Source organism: Triturus cristatus, chromosome 6 (genome assembly GCF_964204655.1).
Source record: "Triturus cristatus chromosome 6, aTriCri1.1, whole genome shotgun sequence".
NCBI lineage: Eukaryota > Metazoa > Chordata > Amphibia > Caudata > Salamandridae > Triturus > Triturus cristatus.
The window spans coordinates 1302484492-1302502741 of record NC_140589.1 but is presented as its reverse complement, the minus strand read 5'-3'; the positions used below and the strand labels follow the sequence as shown (position 1 = coordinate 1302502741).

General features: G+C 47.0%; 5 non-coding genes across 5 annotated transcripts; 2 read left to right on the top strand and 3 right to left on the bottom strand.

The window, feature by feature from the left end:
• Nucleotides 1-1290: 1290 nt before the first annotated feature.
• On the top strand, nucleotides 1291-1373 carry TRNAL-UAA (transfer RNA leucine (anticodon UAA)). The gene has a single exon. It is a non-coding gene; the product is annotated as a tRNA-Leu (tRNA).
• Nucleotides 1374-1712: 339 nt separating this feature from the next.
• On the bottom strand, nucleotides 1713-1795 carry TRNAL-UAA (transfer RNA leucine (anticodon UAA)). Its single transcript has one exon. It is a non-coding gene; the product is annotated as a tRNA-Leu (tRNA).
• Nucleotides 1796-11417: 9622 nt separating this feature from the next.
• On the bottom strand, nucleotides 11418-11500 carry TRNAL-UAA (transfer RNA leucine (anticodon UAA)). Its single transcript has one exon. It is a non-coding gene; the product is annotated as a tRNA-Leu (tRNA).
• Nucleotides 11501-15846: 4346 nt separating this feature from the next.
• On the top strand, nucleotides 15847-15929 carry TRNAL-UAA (transfer RNA leucine (anticodon UAA)). The gene has a single exon. It is a non-coding gene; the product is annotated as a tRNA-Leu (tRNA).
• Nucleotides 15930-16268: 339 nt separating this feature from the next.
• On the bottom strand, nucleotides 16269-16351 carry TRNAL-UAA (transfer RNA leucine (anticodon UAA)). Its single transcript has one exon. It is a non-coding gene; the product is annotated as a tRNA-Leu (tRNA).
• Between the last annotated feature and the right edge of the window lie 1899 nt (nucleotides 16352-18250).

Genomic DNA, 18250 nt, shown 5'->3' with positions numbered 1-18250 from the left:
CCCCAGGGCCTAACAAGGCTCGGGGACGGGGCCCACACTACCACCTCCCATTATTTAAATAAGTGGCCCCGGGGAATAGGATCTCCAAGGTGGATAATGGCTCAGAGAGGGGGGCGCGTGACCCCGCTCCCCTTACAAAAATACACGGCCCTGGAGCATGGGATCGCCAGGGTCTAAAGAGGCTCAGGGAGGGGGACCACATGACCCCTCCCCTTTTTTAGACATATGTACTGTCCTGGGGAATGGGGTCCCCAGGGTCTAAAGAACCCTGGGGAGGGGGAGCACGTGGCCCCACTTTATTTTTAATAATTTAGTATAAGTGGCCCTAAGGGATGGGGTCCCCGGGCCCATTATGGCTTGAGGAGGGGCCATCCGGCCCCATTCCCTTTATCTTAAGAAATGGCCCAGGGAGATGAGGTCCTCAATGGCCTATCAAGGGTTGGAGTGAGGGGCTGAGTTGCCCCCTCCCCTTTAATTAAAAAACAAACGTTCCCGGGGGATGGTGTCCCCTGGGCATTACACGGTTCTGCAATAAGGTGGCTGTGAGGCGCCCTCCCCTTTTAAAGTATAAATGCGGCCCTCGGGGATAGGGTCCCCAGGGCCCAAAGAGACTCGGAGAGGAGTACCACATGACTCCCTTCCCCTTTCATTAAAAAAAAGCCCCCCACCCCCCCCCCGAGGGCCTTGCATGGTCCTGGGAGGGTGGGCCACGAGCATTTTAACTTATATGTACAGCCCGGGGGATGGGCACCCAGGGCCTAAACAGACTTGGGAAGGAGGGCCGCACTGCTCCACTTCCCTTTAATAAAAAACAGAAAAGGCCCTGAGTGAATACCCTATAGCCTATGCACCAACAGTCAAAGGCTGTGTGCAGTGAGGTGTTGGCTGCCATTGGGAGGGTTTGACCACAGGGCCTGGCTGCAGACTGTGATATCACTGATGTCATCAATGATGTCATAAGTGATGTCATATGTAAGATCACAAGCAGTGCATGGCTAGGCACAAGTTATTGTTAGCTCTCCTAACTATCCCTGCTGAATTATTGTGTGATTTTATTTTGTTCAAAATGTTGTTACTGACAAGTTCACCCAACTGTACTTTAACCTTTGCTATTTTCAGAAAAATGTTAAGGTTTTTTTTAGAAAAAAGAACAATATATTTTTATAGCACCGAACAATAATATTACTTTAACAGCCTGTGCTTATTTCCATCAAATATATATAGATATCATACACTCAACTACATCAATCCATTAGAAGATTCCCATGTAGGTGGGAGGATAAACACAGCACCAGGATGGCCGAGTGGTTAAGGCGTTGGACTTAAGATCCAATGGACATGTGTCCGCGTGGGTTCGAACCCCACTCCTGGTAGAGAGCTTTTGTACTTCCTTAGAGCAATCACACAATCAAGATTGTATTTCCTTATAAACAAAGTAGAAACAGAAAAACTAAGTCATGTTTAACCATCCGTTAAACCAACTGAAAAGTAATCAGGCGGACGACCTGTTCCCCAAAACATGGAAACTTCCAAATTAGACATTTGACGAGCACAAATAACTGATTTACTTTGTATTTTGTAGAAGAATTCCTGTTAATTACTATGCAGATTTAATATGTAGCTTCTATCTTATTATTAATAATGTACAATTGGGAAAAATGCATACATTTATATTTAAATAAACGGTGCCATGGGAGAAAAAAAAATCCATCTACCAGGAGTGGGGTTCGAACCCACGCGGACACATGTCCATTGGATCTTAAGTCCAACACCTTAACCACTCGGCCATCCTGGTGCGGGTGATGGATTTGTGGTCTGCACGACTGATGTCAATGTTTCACTGAACCATGATCGGATTCTGTTATTATCATTGTATTTTTGCCGCCTGTTATTTTCGCAGAACTCGCATTAAGCAGAACAGTTCCGATGGCGCTTGTGCTACAATGGCGAAGGTTATACCACGACATTGAAATTCACCAGAAGACGGCGCTCACACTGAGCACGATTGTATGGGAAACCGCCAGCTTGTTAGCGCTCTAGTTGTTCGTTAGAACACTCTGGGACATTCTGTCATTGGGCTATACATGGGCTACATCTGGGTGATATTTGGGCTACATTTGGGCTCTTTTGTCTCTGGTGGCCATCTTGGGAGACGTCCGTTGAGCCGCTGAGCAGAGCGAGCAGGAAAGGATGTTGACTTGCAACATTTAGAAAATCTCCGCTCTCGAAAATCACAAAAATAAAAACACGGAAGAAGGAAGCTCAAACTAGAAAACGTTACATCCATGAATGCACTTCCTCGGAATCATAGTGAAGCCACCGCAAGTTTATCAGAGTTCATTGTGGCTTTATTCTCCTCCAAGGGCAACTGGCAGCATGCCTGGAGCTGCTGTCCTTACGGAAACTTTTAATACAGTCAGAGGCCGAGGTCAGGTGGTTTCTAACCATATTCAGCGAGGCCTCTCTTCATTTTTCGGCAACTCAAATGCAGGCTGTAAATATCGGCCATCTTGGATTAGGCCAAAATGGACCATCTTAATTAAAAGAAATACAAAACAACGTTACTACATCGTAATGATTAAACAGTGTTAATTCCCACTAATACCCTTATGTGTATGTAATTATCTAGCCATCTGCAACATAAAGAAGCATTTAAAGCACGTTATTTTAAAGCACAAACACGAAACAAATAGCACTTTAGCCACACATATTTAATTAATTCGCTCACTGACTTAAATCACGTATCAATAAAGCAACATAAATGCATTCCCGCGTGTAATTCTTTCATTAGTAATGTTGGTTAGTCAGAAACTTCAACATAATTAATAATTAATAATTAATGTATCAGTAATTTTAATTATGACATATAAACATAAACTGGAGTTTAAATCTCAATAAATTTTCAATAGAAAACTCTGCTCCAGCAATCACACCTCCCTGTGACAGGATGCCTATTGTTGGGCCTCCTCCACTGCGAGTTTCGGTCATCAGCAGGAGGGCAGCCCAGTGTCTGTGACTGGTGGCATCCATTTTGTGATGCCAGGGCTCTGCAGGATTCTACCGTGTTTCCACAGTCGGTACATGTCTATCCCTCTAGAAGGGTGCGATCATACTCCCACACCAGTTACTGGTGTGGGGGTATGATTCCAAATCGTTTGACACCAAACACTACATGTTTTGATGCAGCCATCCCATAGTTAGCATTTACTGCGAGGTTATAAAGCACTTAAGAGTATATGGTTTGACCGCATTCACAAACAGCCCCAGAGAATAGACTCTGAGAGCTGCAGAGGGGCCCTGCTCAGGCAGAGGCACCCCCTCACATGGAAACCGAGCACCCTGCCCTCAGGATTGATAGGGCCTGCCTTAGGGGTGACTGATAGGTTTAAATGTGTGTTCATGGAGAGATATAGTGAACCTATATCTCAGTGAGGAGTGCTAACACTACCTCACCCAGGCTGCAGTAGCAGGCCTGTGGTATCATATTTAGTCTGCTTCCCAGGGGTGGCATAATACATGCTTCAGCCCCTGGTAGGCCTGTGAAGTACCTATGCCCTTGGCACCTAAGGTACCATATACTAGGGGCTCATAAGGTACCACAGTATCCAATCACTAGTGCACATAATATGCACTCCAAGTTCTTTAGAGAGAACAGAGAGGATGGGGCCTTGATTAGCAGGGTCCCAGCCAGACTATAGCCAGAAACCAGTGTAAACATCAGAAAAAAAGTGGGGGCAACATAAGAGGCAGATCCTACTCTCCTTCAATGGGTGACCCGGATGCGGAGGGGTGAGTTTCTGACAGGTAGGACATGTGTGGGTACACTGGGGGATATGTTCCTGTCCCAACCAGAGTGTCTGATGTGGACAGGAACTGTATGTCAGCACAGGAGTGTGTGTGTTGTGGTTGTGTGCGGAGTTGTGTATTTGCGTACTTGCAGCGTTGTCTGTGACGTTGCATTATTTGCTGGTAGTGGATGAGGTACAGAAGTGGAAAGGCTTGTAGAGCTGGATTCATTGCGTTCAGGACCGGGTGGAGGGACCGGGAGTCTGGTTTTGCGCTCCGCTTTCGTGCTTCTGCTGTCTCTGGGTGGGGGATTCTCAACTGCGGTGTGATGGGCTGTTTGCGGCATTGTGATTTGTACATTGGACGGGACGTCATTCCGCACGGTGGTGTGTCTCTATTGGCTGCCTCTGCCGCAGCTTACCGAAAATGGGCTATGTTTGCCTATTGTAATATGGCGGGAGCGAGGACCGCTGCTGGAGTGCGGAAAAAGAAATTTTCCGCTACAGCCAGAACCACGGATGTGTCTCCGCCCGCCATCCTAATGAGCCCCTTAGTATCTTGTCCTGAAGTTAACAAAAATATGTATGAGGGGAAGGCGTAGGGATACACTGACCTCCAGAGCCGCATGGGGTGACCCGAGGGACCCTCTGGGACCTAAATGAGAAGAAAATCAGCCAAACATGCTGCTACACAGCTAAACTCTTGTGGGGTTGAAAATAACCAACCTCAATTGGTGGATAGGACGCATTAATTCGCTATAAGCCCTGGGGCTGTATTCATAAAGGGGAGGGCTGCCTGCTCCCACTCCCCGAGCCATCAGAGGCCTCAGGGAGCCCACCCCTGGGGTTGAACATATTGTGTATGGGTGGGGGGTGAAGTTTGAGGGCCCCTGGGAATGAGGTCCCTGAGGCTGAAATCAGCCCGGAGAAGTGGGGGATTGTGTTTCCCTCTTCCTCCAAAAAGCACGCAAGGCCCCATGGGGTCCCCAGGGCTGACATCAGCCCAGGGAGGGGGGCTACACTTGCCCCCTCCCCTCAATCTAAAAGAGTGGCCCTGGGGGATGGGGTCCCCAGGGCCTAACAAGGCTCGGGGACGGGGCCCACACTACCACCTCCCATTATTTAAATAAGTGGCCCCGGGGAATAGGATCTCCAAGGTGGATAATGGCTCAGAGAGGGGGGCGCGTGACCCCGCTCCCCTTACAAAAATACACGGCCCTGGAGCATGGGATCGCCAGGGTCTAAAGAGGCTCAGGGAGGGGGACCACATGACCCCTCCCCTTTTTTAGACATATGTACTGTCCTGGGGAATGGGGTCCCCAGGGTCTAAAGAACCCTGGGGAGGGGGAGCACATGGCCCCACTTTATTTTTAATAATTTAGTATAAGTGGCCCTAAGGGATGGGGTCCCCGGGCCCATTATGGCTTGAGGAGGGGCCATCCGGCCCCATTCCCTTTATCTTAAGAAATGGCCCAGGGAGATGAGGTCCTCAATGGCCTATCAAGGGTTGGAGTGAGGGGCTGAGTTGCCCCCTCCCCTTTAATTAAAAAACAAACGTTCCCGGGGGATGGTGTCCCCTGGGCATTACACGGTTCTGCAATAAGGTGGCTGTGAGGCGCCCTCCCCTTTTAAAGTATAAATGCGGCCCTCGGGGATAGGGTCCCCAGGGCCCAAAAAGACTCGGAGAGGAGTACCACATGACTCCCTTCCCCTTTCATTAAAAAAAAGCCCCCCCCCCCCCCGAGGGCCTTGCATGGTCCTGGGAGGGTGGGCCACTAGCATTTTAACTTATATGTACAGCCCGGGGGATGGGCACCCAGGGCCTAAACAGACTTGGGAAGGAGGGCCGCACTGCTCCACTTCCCTTTAATAAAAAACAGAAAAGGCCCTGAGTGATGACCCTATAGCCTATGCACCAACAGTCAAAGGCTGTGTGCAGTGAGGTGTTGGCTGCCATTGGGAGGGTTTGACCACAGGGCCTGGCTGCAGACTGTGATATCACTGATGTCATCAATGATGTCATAAGTGATGTCATATGTAAGATCACAAGCAGTGCATGGCTAGGCACAAGTTATTGTTAGCTCTCCTAACTATCCCTGCTGAATTATTGTGTGATTTTATTTTGTTCAAAATGTTGTTACTGACAAGTTCACCCAACTGTACTTTAACCTTTGCTATTTTCAGAAAAATGTTAAGGTTTTTTTTAGAAAAAAGAACAATATATTTTTATAGCACCGAACAATAATATTACTTTAACAGCCTGTGCTTATTTCCATCAAATATATATAGATATCATACACTCAACTACATCAATCCATTAGAAGATTCCCATGTAGGTGGGAGGATACACACAGCACCAGGATGGCCGAGTGGTTAAGGCGTTGGACTTAAGATCCCATGGACATGTGTCCGCGTGGGTTCGAACCCCACTCCTGGTAGAGAGCTTTTGTACTTCCTTAGAGCAATCACACAATCAAGATTGTATTTCCTTATAAACAAAGTAGAAACAGAAAAACTAAGTCATGTTTAACCATCCGTTAAACCAACTGAAAAGTAATCAGGCGGACGACCTGTTCCCCAAAACATGTAAACTTCCAAATTAGACATTTGACGAGCACAAATAACTGATTTACTTTGTATTTTGTAGAAGAATTCCTGTTAATTACTATGCAGATTTAATATGTAGCTTCTATCTTATTATTAATAATGTACAATTGGGAAAAATGCATACATTTATATTTAAATAAACGGTGCCATGGGAGAAAAAAAAATCCATCTACCAGGAGTGGGGTTCAAACCCACGCGGACACATGTCCATTGGATCTTAAGTCCAACACCTTAACCACTCGGCCATCCTGGTGCGGGTGATGGATTTGTGGTCTGCACGACTGATGTCAATGTTTCACTGAACCATGATTGGATTCTGTTATTATCATTGTATTTTTGCCGCCTGTTATTTTCGCAGAACTCGCATTAAGCAGAACAGTTCCGATGGCGCTTGTGCTACAATGGCGAAGGTTATACCACGACATTGAAATTCACCAGAAGACGGCGCTCACACTGAGCACGATTGTATGGGAAACCGCCAGCTTGTTAGCGCTCTAGTTGTTCGTTAGAACACTCTGGGACATTCTGTCATTGGGCTATACATGGGCTACATCTGGGTGATATTTGGGCTACATTTGGGCTCTTTTGTCTCTGGTGGCCATCTTGGGAGACGTCCGTTGAGCCGCTGAGCAGAGCGAGCAGGAAAGGATGTTGACTTGCAACATTTAGAAAATCTCCGCTCTCGAAAATCACAAAAATAAAAACACGGAAGAAGGAAGCTCAAACTAGAAAACGTTACATCCATGAATGCACTTCCTCGGAATCATAGTGAAGCCACCGCAAGTTTATCAGAGTTCATTGTGGCTTTATTCTCCTCCAAGGGCAACTGGCAGCATGCCTGGAGCTGCTGTCCTTACGGAAACTTTTAATACAGTCAGAGGCCGAGGTCAGGTGGTTTCTAACCATATTCAGCGAGGCCTCTCTTCATTTTTCGGCAACTCAAATGCAGGCTGTAAATATCGGCCATCTTGGATTAGGCCAAAATGGACCATCTTAATTAAAAGAAATACAAAACAACGTTACTACATCGTAATGATTAAACAGTGTTAATTCCCACTAATACCCTTATGTGTATGTAATTATCTAGCCATCTGCAACATAAAGAAGCATTTAAAGCACGTTATTTTAAAGCACAAATACGAAACAAATAGCACTTTAGCCACACATATTTAATTAATTCGCTCACTGACTTAGTTCACGTATCAATAAAGCAACATAAATGCATTCCCGCGTGTAATTCTTTCATTAGTAATGTTGGTTAGTCAGAAACTTCAACATAATTAATAATTAATAATTAATTTATCAGTAATTTTAATTATGACATATAAACATAAACTGGAGTTTAAATCTCAATAAATTTTCAATAGAAAACTCTGCTCCAGCAATCACACCTCCCTGTGACAGGATGCCTATTGTTGGGCCTCCTCCACTGCGAGTTTCGGTCATCAGCAGGAGGGCAGCCCAGTGTCTGTGACTGGTGGCATCCATTTTGTGATGCCAGGGCTCTGCAGGATTCTACCGTGTTTCCACAGTCGGTACATGTCTATCCCTCTAGAAGGGTGCGATCATACTCCCACACCAGTTACTGGTGTGGGGGTATGATTCCAAATCGTTTGACACCAAACACTACATGTTTTGATGCAGCCATCCCATAGTTAGCATTTACTGCGAGGTTATAAAGCACTTAAGAGTATATGGTTTGACCGCATTCACAAACAGCCCCAGAGAATAGACTCTGAGAGCTGCAGAGGGGCCCTGCTCAGGCAGAGGCACCCCCTCACATGGAAACCGAGCACCCTGCCCTCAGGATTGATAGGGCCTGCCTTAGGGGTGACTGATAGGTTTAAATGTGTGTTCATGGAGAGATATAGTGAACCTATATCTCAGTGAGGAGTGCTAACACTACCTCACCCAGGCTGCAGTAGCAGGCCTGTGGTATCATATTTAGTCTGCTTCCCAGGGGTGGCATAATACATGCTTCAGCCCCTGGTAGGCCTGTGAAGTACCTATGCCCTTGGCACCTAAGGTACCATATACTAGGGGCTCATAAGGTACCACAGTATCCAATCACTAGTGCACATAATATGCACTCCAAGTTCTTTAGAGAGAACAGAGAGGATGGGGCCTTGATTAGCAGGGTCCCAGCCAGACTATAGCCAGAAACCAGTGTAAACATCAGAAAAAAAGTGGGGGAAACATAAGAGGCAGATCCTACTCTCCTTCAATGGGTGACCCGGATGCGGAGGGGTGAGTTTCTGACAGGTAGGACATGTGTGGGTACACTGGGGGATATGTTCCTGTCCCAACCAGAGTGTCTGATGTGGACAGGAACTGTATGTCAGCACAGGAGTTTGTGTGTTGTGGTTGTGTGCGGAGTTGTGTATTTGCGTACTTGCAGCGTTGTCTGTGACGTTGCATTATTTGCTGGTAGTGGATGAGGTACAGAAGTGGAAAGGCTTGTAGAGCTGGATTCATTGCGTTCAGGACCGGGTGGAGGGACCGGGAGTCTGGTTTTGCGCTCCGCTTTCGTGCTTCTGCTGTCTCTGGGTGGGGGATTCTCAACTGCGGTGTGATGGGCTGTTTGCGGCATTGTGATTTGTACATTGGACGGGACGTCATTCCGCACGGTGGTGTGTCTCTATTGGCTGCCTCTGTCGCAGCTTACCGAAAATGGGCTATGTTTGCCTATTGTAATATGGCGGGAGCGAGGACCGCTGCTGGAGTGCGGAAAAAGAAATTTTCCGCTACAGCCAGAACCACGGATGTGTCTCCGCCCGCCATCCTAATGAGCCCCTTAGTATCTTGTCCTGAAGTTAACAAAAATATGTATGAGGGGAAGGCGTAGGGATACACTGACCTCCAGAGCCGCATGGGGTGACCCGAGGGACCCTCTGGGACCTAAATGAGAAGAAAATCAGCCAAACATGCTGCTACACAGCTAAACTCTTGTGGGGTTGAAAATAACCAACCTCAATTGGTGGATAGGACGCATTAATTCGCTATAAGCCCTGGGGCTGTATTCATAAAGGGGAGGGCTGCCTGCTCCCACTCCCCGAGCCATCAGAGGCCTCAGGGAGCCCACCCCTGGGGTTGAACATATTGTGTATGGGTGGGGGGTGAAGTTTGAGGGCCCCTGGGAATGAGGTCCCTGAGGCTGAAATCAGCCCGGAGAAGTGGGGGATTGTGTTTCCCTCTTCCTCCAAAAAGCACGCAAGGCCCCATGGGGTCCCCAGGGCTGACATCAGCCCAGGGAGGGGGGCTACACTTGCCCCCTCCCCTCAATCTAAAAGAGTGGCCCTGGGGGATGGGGTCCCCAGGGCCTAACAAGGCTCGGGGACGGGGCCCACACTACCACCTCCCATTATTTAAATAAGTGGCCCCGGGGAATAGGATCTCCAAGGTGGATAATGGCTCAGAGAGGGGGGCGCGTGACCCCGCTCCCCTTACAAAAATACACGGCCCTGGAGCATGGGATCGCCAGGGTCTAAAGAGGCTCAGGGAGGGGGACCACATGACCCCTCCCCTTTTTTAGACATATGTACTGTCCTGGGGAATGGGGTCCCCAGGGTCTAAAGAACCCTGGGGAGGGGGAGCACATGGCCCCACTTTATTTTTAATAATTTAGTATAAGTGGCCCTAAGGGATGGGGTCCCCGGGCCCATTATGGCTTGAGGAGGGGCCATCCGGCCCCATTCCCTTTATCTTAAGAAATGGCCCAGGGAGATGAGGTCCTCAATGGCCTATCAAGGGTTGGAGTGAGGGGCTGAGTTGCCCCCTCCCCTTTAATTAAAAAACAAACGTTCCCGGGGGATGGTGTCCCCTGGGCATTACACGGTTCTGCAATAAGGTGGCTGTGAGGCGCCCTCCCCTTTTAAAGTATAAATGCGGCCCTCGGGGATAGGGTCCCCAGGGCCCAAAAAGACTCGGAGAGGAGTACCACATGACTCCCTTCCCCTTTCATTAGAAAAAAGCCCCCCCCCCCCCCCCCCCGAGGGCCTTGCATGGTCCTGGGAGGGTGGGCCACTAGCATTTTAACTTATATGTACAGCCCGGGGGATGGGCACCCAGGGCCTAAACAGACTTGGGAAGGAGGGCCGCACTGCTCCACTTCCCTTTAATAAAAAACAGAAAAGGCCCTGAGTGATGACCCTATAGCCTATGCACCAACAGTCAAAGGCTGTGTGCAGTGAGGTGTTGGCTGCCATTGGGAGGGTTTGACCACAGGGCCTGGCTGCAGACTGTGATATCACTGATGTCATCAATGATGTCATAAGTGATGTCATATGTAAGATCACAAGCAGTGCATGGCTAGGCACAAGTTATTGTTAGCTCTCCTAACTATCCCTGCTGAATTATTGTGTGATTTTATTTTGTTCAAAATGTTGTTACTGACAAGTTCACCCAACTGTACTTTAACCTTTGCTATTTTCAGAAAAATGTTAAGGTTTTTTTTAGAAAAAAGAACAATATATTTTTATAGCACCGAACAATAATATTACTTTAACAGCCTGTGCTTATTTCCATCAAATATATATAGATATCATACACTCAACTACATCAATCCATTAGAAGATTCCCATGTAGGTGGGAGGATAAACACAGCACCAGGATGGCCGAGTGGTTAAGGCGTTGGACTTAAGATCCAATGGACATGTGTCCGCGTGGGTTCGAACCACACTCCTGGTAGAGAGCTTTTGTACTTCCTTAGAGCAATCACACAATCAAGATTGTATTTCCTTATAAACAAAGTAGAAACAGAAAAACTAAGTCATGTTTAACCATCCGTTAAACCAACTGAAAAGTAATCAGGCGGACGACCTGTTCCCCAAAACATGGAAACTTCCAAATTAGACATTTGACGAGCACAAATAACTGATTTACTTTGTATTTTGTAGAAGAATTCCTGTTAATTACTATGCAGATTTAATATGTAGCTTCTATCTTATTATTAATAATGTACAATTGGGAAAAATGCATACATTTATATTTAAATAAACGGTGCCATGGGAGAAAAAAAAATCCATCTACCAGGAGTGGGGTTCGAACCCACGCGGACACATGTCCATTGGATCTTAAGTCCAACACCTTAACCACTCGGCCATCCTGGTGCGGGTGATGGATTTGTGGTCTGCACGACTGATGTCAATGTTTCACTGAACCATGATCGGATTCTGTTATTATCATTGTATTTTTGCCGCCTGTTATTTTCGCAGAACTCGCATTAAGCAGAACAGTTCCGATGGCGCTTGTGCTACAATGGCGAAGGTTATACCACGACATTGAAATTCACCAGAAGACGGCGCTCACACTGAGCACGATTGTATGGGAAACCGCCAGCTTGTTAGCGCTCTAGTTGTTCGTTAGAACACTCTGGGACATTCTGTCATTGGGCTATACATGGGCTACATCTGGGTGATATTTGGGCTACATTTGGGCTCTTTTGTCTCTGGTGGCCATCTTGGGAGACGTCCGTTGAGCCGCTGAGCAGAGCGAGCAGGAAAGGATGTTGACTTGCAACATTTAGAAAATCTCCGCTCTCGAAAATCACAAAAATAAAAACACGGAAGAAGGAAGCTCAAACTAGAAAACGTTACATCCATGAATGCACTTCCTCGGAATCATAGTGAAGCCACCGCAAGTTTATCAGAGTTCATTGTGGCTTTATTCTCCTCCAAGGGCAACTGGCAGCATGCCTGGAGCTGCTGTCCTTACGGAAACTTTTAATACAGTCAGAGGCCGAGGTCAGGTGGTTTCTAACCATATTCAGCGAGGCCTCTCTTCATTTTTCGGCAACTCAAATGCAGGCTGTAAATATCGGCCATCTTGGATTAGGCCAAAATGGACCATCTTAATTAAAAGAAATACAAAACAACGTTACTACATCGTAATGATTAAACAGTGTTAATTCCCACTAATACCCTTATGTGTATGTAATTATCTAGCCATCTGCAACATAAAGAAGCATTTAAAGCACGTTATTTTAAAGCACAAATACGAAACAAATAGCACTTTAGCCACACATATTTAATTAATTCGCTCACTGACTTAGTTCACGTATCAATAAAGCAACATAAATGCATTCCCGCGTGTAATTCTTTCATTAGTAATGTTGGTTAGTCAGAAACTTCAACATAATTAATAATTAATAATTAATTTATCAGTAATTTTAATTATGACATATAAACATAAACTGGAGTTTAAATCTCAATAAATTTTCAATAGAAAACTCTGCTCCAGCAATCACACCTCCCTGTGACAGGATGCCTATTGTTGGGCCTCCTCCACTGCGAGTTTCGGTCATCAGCAGGAGGGCAGCCCAGTGTCTGTGACTGGTGGCATCCATTTTGTGATGCCAGGGCTCTGCAGGATTCTACCGTGTTTCCACAGTCGGTACATGTCTATCCCTCTAGAAGGGTGCGATCATACTCCCACACCAGTTACTGGTGTGGGGGTATGATTCCAAATCGTTTGACACCAAACACTACATGTTTTGATGCAGCCATCCCATAGTTAGCATTTACTGCGAGGTTATAAAGCACTTAAGAGTATATGGTTTGACCGCATTCACAAACAGCCCCAGAGAATAGACTCTGAGAGCTGCAGAGGGGCCCTGCTCAGGCAGAGGCACCCCCTCACATGGAAACCGAGCACCCTGCCCTCAGGATTGATAGGGCCTGCCTTAGGGGTGACTGATAGGTTTAAATGTGTGTTCATGGAGAGATATAGTGAACCTATATCTCAGTGAGGAGTGCTAACACTACCTCACCCAGGCTGCAGTAGCAGGCCTGTGGTATCATATTTAGTCTGCTTCCCAGGGGTGGCATAATACATGCTTCAGCCCCTGGTAGGCCTGTGAAGTACCTATGCCCTTGGCACCTAAGGTACCATATACTAGGGGCTCATAAGGTACCACAGTATCCAATCACTAGTGCACATAATATGCACTCCAAGTTCTTTAGAGAGAACAGAGAGGATGGGGCCTTGATTAGCAGGGTCCCAGCCAGACTATAGCCAGAAACCAGTGTAAACATCAGAAAAAAAGTGGGGGCAACATAAGAGGCAGATCCTACTCTCCTTCAATGGGTGACCCGGATGCGGAGGGGTGTGTTCCTGACAGGTAGGACATGTGTGGGTACACTGGGGGATATGTTCCTGTCCCAACCAGAGTGTCTGATGTGGACAGGAACTGTATGTCAGCACAGGAGTTTGTGTGTTGTGGTTGTGTGCGGAGTTGTGTATTTGCGTACTTGCAGCGTTGTCTGTGACGTTGCATTATTTGCTGGTAGTGGATGAGGTACAGAAGTGGAAAGGCTTGTAGAGCTGGATTCATTGCGTTCAGGACCGGGTGGAGGGACCGGGAGTCTGGTTTTGCGCTCCGCTTTCGTGCTTCTGCTGTCTCTGGGTGGGGGATTCTCAACTGCGGTGTGATGGGCTGTTTGCGGCATTGTGATTTGTACATTGGACGGGACGTCATTCCGCACGGTGGTGTGTCTCTATTGGCTGCCTCTGCCGCAGCTTACCGAAAATGGGCTATGTTTGCCTATTGTAATATGGCGGGAGCGAGGACCGCTGCTGGAGTGCGGAAAAAGAAATTTTCCGCTACAGCCAGAACCACGGATGTGTCTCCGCCCGCCATCCTAATGAGCCCCTTAGTATCTTGTCCTGAAGTTAACAAAAATATGTATGAGGGGAAGGCGTAGGGATACACTGACCTCCAGAGCCGCATGGGGTGACCCGAGGGACCCTCTGGGACCTAAATGAGAAGAAAATCAGCCAAACATGCTGCTACACAGCTAAACTCTTGTGGGGTTGAAAATAACCAACCTCAATTGGTGGATAGGACGCATTAATTCGCTATAAGCCCTGGGGCTGTATTCATAAAGGGGAGGGCTGCCTGCTCCCACTCCCCGAGCCATCAGAGGCCTCAGGGAGCCCACCCCTGGGGTTGAACATATTGTGTATGGGTGGGGGGTGAAGTTTGAGGGCCCCTGGGAATGAGGTCCCTGAGGCTGAAATCAGCCCGGAGAAGTGGGGGATTGTGTTTCCCTCTTCCTCCAAAAAGCACGCAAGGCCCCATGGGGTCCCCAGGGCTGACATCAGTCCAGGGAGGGGGGCTACACTTGCCCCCTCCCCTCAATCTAAAAGAGTGGCCCTGGGGGATGGGGTCCCCAGGGCCTAACAAGGCTCGGGGACGGGGCCCACACTACCACCTCCCATTATTTAAATAAGTGGCCCCGGGGAATAGGATCTCCAAGGTGAATAATGGCTCAGAGAGGGGGGCGCGTGACCCCGCTCCCCTTACAAAAATACACGGCCCTGGAGCATGGGATCGCCAGGGTCTAAAGAGGCTCAGGGAGGGGGACCACATGACCCCTCCCCTTTTTTAGACATATGTACTGTCCTGGGGAATGGGGTCCCCAGGGTCTAAAGAACCCTGGGGAGGGGGAGCACATGGCCCCACTTTATTTTTAATAATTTAGTATAAGTGGCCCTAAGGGATGGGGTCCCCGGGCCCATTATGGCTTGAGGAGGGGCCATCCGGCCCCATTCCCTTTATCTTAAGAAATGGCCCAGGGAGATGAGGTCCTCAATGGCCTATCAAGGGTTGGAGTGAGGGGCTGAGTTGCCCCCTCCCCTTTAATTAAAAAACAAACGTTCCCCGGGGATGGTGTCCCCTGGGCATTACACGGTTCTGCAATAAGGTGGCTGTGAGGCGCCCTCCCCTTTTAAAGTATAAATGCGGCCCTCGGGGATAGGGTCCCCAGGGCCCAAAAAGACTCGGAGAGGAGTACCACATGACTCCCTTCCCCTTTCATTAAAAAAAAGCCCCCCCCCCCCCCCGAGGGCCTTGCATGGTCCTGGGAGGGTGGGCCACGAGCATTTTAACTTATATGTACAGCCCGGGGGATGGGCACCCAGGGCCTAAACAGACTTGGGAAGGAGGGCCGCACTGCTCCACTTCCCTTTAATAAAAAACAGAAAAGGCCCTGAGTGATGACCCTATAGCCTATGCACCAACGGTCAAAGGCTGTGTGCAGTGAGGTGTTGGCTGCCATTGGGAGGGTTTGACCACAGGGCCTGGCTGCAGACTGTGATATCACTGATGTCATCAATGTTGTCATAAGTGATGTCATATGTAAGATCACAAGCAGTGCATGGCTAGGCACAAGTTATTGTTAGCTCTCCTAACTATCCCTGCTGAATTATTGTGTGATTTTATTTTGTTCAAAATGTTGTTACTGACAAGTTCACCCAACTGTACTTTAACCTTTGCTATTTTCAGAAAAATGTTAAGGTTTTTTTTAGAAAAAAGAACAATATATTTTTATAGCACCGAACAATAATATTACTTTAACAGCCTGTGCTTATTTCCATCAAATATATATAGATATCATACACTCAACTACATCAATCCATTAAAAGATTCCCATGTAGGTGGGAGGATAAACACAGCACCAGGATGGCCGAGTGGTTAAGGCGTTGGACTTAAGATCCAATGGACATGTGTCCGCGTGGGTTCGAACCCCACTCCTGGTAGAGAGCTTTTGTACTTCCTTAGAGCAATCACACAATCAAGATTGTATTTCCTTATAAACAAAGTAGAAACAGAAAAACTAAGTCATGTTTAACCATCCGTTAAACCAACTGAAAAGTAATCAGGCGGACGACCTGTTCCCCAAAACATGGAAACTTCCAAATTAGACATTTGACGAGCACAAATAACTGATTTACTTTGTATTTTGTAGAAGAATTCCTGTTAATTACTATGCAGATTTAATATGTAGCTTCTATCTTATTATTAATAATGTACAATTGGGAAAAATGCATACATTTATATTTAAATAAACGGTGCCATGGGAGAAAAAAAAATCCATCTACCAGGAGTGGGGTTCGAACCCACGCAGACACATGTCCATTGGATCTTAAGTCCAACGCCTTAACCACTCGGCCATCCTGGTGCAGGTGATGGATTTGTGGTCTGCACGACTGATGTCAATGTTTCACTGAACCATGATTGGATTCTGTTATTATCATTGTATTTTTGCCGCCTGTTATTTTCGCAGAACTCGCATTAAGCAGAACAGTTCCGATGGCGCTTGTGCTACAATGGCGAAGGTTATACCACGACATTGAAATTCACCAGAAGACGGCGCTCACACTGAGCACGATTGTATGGGAAACCGCCAGCTTGTTAGCGCTCTAGTTGTTCGTTAGAACACTCTGGGACATTCTGTCATTGGGCTATACATGGGCTACATCTGGGTGATATTTGGGCTACATTTGGGCTCTTTTGTCTCTGGTGGCCATCTTGGGAGACGTCCGTTGAGCCGCTGAGCAGAGCGAGCAGGAAAGGATGTTGACTTGCAACATTTAGAAAATCTCCGCTCTCGAAAATCACAAAAATAAAAACACGGAAGAAGGAAGCTCAAACTAGAAAATGTTACATCCATGAATGCACTTCCTCGGAATCATAGTGAAGCCACCGCAAGTTTATTAGAGTTCATTGTGGCTTTATTCTCCTCCAAGGGCAACTGGCAGCATGCCTGGAGCTGCTGTCCTTACGGAAACTTTTAATACAGTCAGAGGCCGAGGTCAGGTGGTTTCTAACCATATTCAGCGAGGCCTCTCTTCATTTTTCGGCAACTCAAATGCAGGCTGTAAATATCGGCCATCTTGGATTAGGCCAAAATGGACCATCTTAACTAAAAGAAATACAAAACAACGTTACTACATCGTAATGATTAAACAGTGTTAATTCCCACTAATACCCTTATGTGTATGTAATTATCTAGCCATCTGCAACATAAAGAAGCATTTAAAGCACGTTATTTTAAAGCACAAACACGAAACAAATAGCACTTTAGCCACACATATTTAATTAATTCGCTCACTGACTTAGTTCACGTATCAATAAAGCAACATAAATGCATTCCCGCGTGTAATTCTTTCATTAGTAATGTTGGTTAGTCAGAAACTTCAACATAATTAATAATTAATAATTAATGTATCAGTAATTTTAATTATGACATATAAACATAAACTGGAGTTTAAATCTCAATAAATTTTCAATAGAAAACTCTGCTCCAGCAATCACACCTCCCTGTGACAGGATGCCTATTGTTGGGCCTCCTCCACTGCGAGTTTCGGTCATCAGCAGGAGGGCAGCCCAGTGTCTGTGACTGGTGGCATCCATTTTGTGATGCCAGGGCTCTGCAGGATTCTACCGTGTTTCCACAGTCGGTACATTTCTATCCCTCTAGAAGGGTGCGATCATACTCCCACACCAGTTACTGGTGTGGGGGTATGATTCCAAATCGTTTGACACCAAACACTACATGTTTTGATGCAGCCATCCCATAGTTAGCATTTACTGCGAGGTTATAAAGCACTTAAGAGTATATGGTTTGACCGCATTCACAAACAGCCCCAGAGAATAGACTCTGAGAGCTGCAGAGGGGCCCTGCTCAGGCAGAGGCACCCCCTCACATGGAAACCGAGCACCCTGCCCTCAGGATTGATAGGGCCTGCCTTAGGGGTGACTGATAGGTTTAAATGTGTGTTCATGGAGAGATATAGTGAACCTATATCTCAGTGAGGAGTGCTAACACTACCTCACCCAGGCTGCAGTAGCAGGCCTGTGGTATCATATTTAGTCTGCTTCCCAGGGGTGGCATAATACATGCTTTAGCCCCTGGTAGGCCTTTGAAGTACCTATGCCCTTGGCACCTAAGGTACCATATACTAGGGGCTCATAAGGTACCACAGTATCCAATCACTAGTGCACATAATATGCACTCCAAGTTCTTTAGAGAGAACAGAGAGGATGGGGCCTTGATTAGCAGGGTCCCAGCCAGACT